This window comes from Nelumbo nucifera, chromosome 5 (genome assembly GCF_055504915.1).
Source record: "Nelumbo nucifera cultivar China Antique chromosome 5, China Antique-T2T, whole genome shotgun sequence".
In the NCBI taxonomy this organism is placed as follows: Eukaryota; Viridiplantae; Streptophyta; class Magnoliopsida; order Proteales; family Nelumbonaceae; genus Nelumbo; species Nelumbo nucifera.
In genome coordinates this window covers 81,678,990-81,680,382 of record NC_142653.1, presented here as the reverse complement: position 1 = coordinate 81,680,382, position 1,393 = coordinate 81,678,990, and the positions used below count along the sequence as shown (strand labels likewise).

The following is a 1,393-nucleotide window of genomic DNA, read 5'->3' as shown; positions in this document are numbered from 1 at the left end:
ATCTTAGAAACTGAGAAGAGTCCTTCCAGATCTAAATGCTAGGGTTATATATTTATAGCTATCAAGTTTTTGGCACCGTTGCCGGGGATTTAATCCTAAAATAATATTAGAATTTGTTAACCTTGATTAATTTGGACCTTTTATTTCTGTTATTATTTTTTATTCTTTTTCCTTTTATTTCTGTTATTATTTTTATTTTTATTTTTATTTGTTTGTTCGAATTTTTTTTTTGTTGGTTCAGATTTGCTAGTGCATGACACGCACTAGACAGGAAGGGTTAGCTGAATTCGATCCAGAAATTGAAAGGACCCTTCGTTTGTTGCAAAGGGCCAAAAAAGGAAAATCAAGAGAAGAGGTTGTTATTTGCGAACCAGTCATAGAGATAGAAGGAGAGATGGCAGAAGGAAATCGCACCCTCTTGGACTACGCTTGTCCAAACATTGATGGGGCGACATCCAGCATTTGCAAGCCTACCATCCACGCCAATAATTTTGAAATAAAACCTGCAATAATTCAAATGATCCAAACTAGTATTCAGTTTAGTGGGCTACCAAGTGATGACCCTAATGCACACATCGTTAACTTCATTGAAATATGTGATACATTTAAACACAATGGAGTTTGTGATGATGCAATTAGGTTAAGATTATTTCCTTTTTCATTGCGTGATAGAGCTAAAGATTGGCTCAACTCACTCCCTGCAGGAAGCATCACCACTTGGAATGATTTAACCCTGAAATTTTTGGCTAAATATTTCTCACCCTCCAAAACAGCAAAGTTAATTAATGAAATTACTACCTTTGCTCAATTTGAGAGGGAATCCTTGTATGAAGCATGAGAAAGATTCAAGGAGATGCTTAGGAAGTGTCCCCACCATGGGGTACCAACTTGGCGACAGATTCAGACTTTTTACAATGGCATTAACCCCTCTAATCGATCTATTATTGATGCAGCTACAGGTGGTACGATCATGAGGAAACCATCGGAAGAAGCTTATGACCTAATAGAGGAGATGGTGTCAAACAGCTACCAGTGGAGCAATGATCGAACCAATCAGAGGGGAGTATACCATATCGATTCCCTTGCAGCCATATCTGCACAACTTGCTAGTCTGAATATGAAGTTTGATGCTTTTAATATTGCAGCCATTAATACACCATCTAGCATCTCATGCGATTTATGTGGTTAAATAGGACATACTAATTCTGATTGTCAATTAAATAGTCCTTGTATTTCCCATGAGAATGCTAATTTTATCTCTCATGCTGGCAGGTCAAACTTCAACCCATACTCCAATACATACAACCCAGGGTGGAGGAGTCATCCCAACTTCTCTTGGAGCAACAATCATCAAAAGGCACCCATGGGATTCCAACCACAACCGCCCCCACAA

The 1,393-nt window shown here is 38.3% G+C and overlaps 1 non-coding gene across 1 annotated transcript; it reads right to left on the bottom strand.

The window, feature by feature from the left end:
* Nucleotides 1-775: 775 nt before the first annotated feature.
* LOC148791936 (small nucleolar RNA R71) lies at nt 776-882 on the bottom strand. Its single transcript, XR_016076866.1, has one exon. It is a non-coding gene; the product is annotated as a small nucleolar RNA R71 (small nucleolar RNA).
* Nucleotides 883-1,393: the final 511 nt, after the last annotated feature.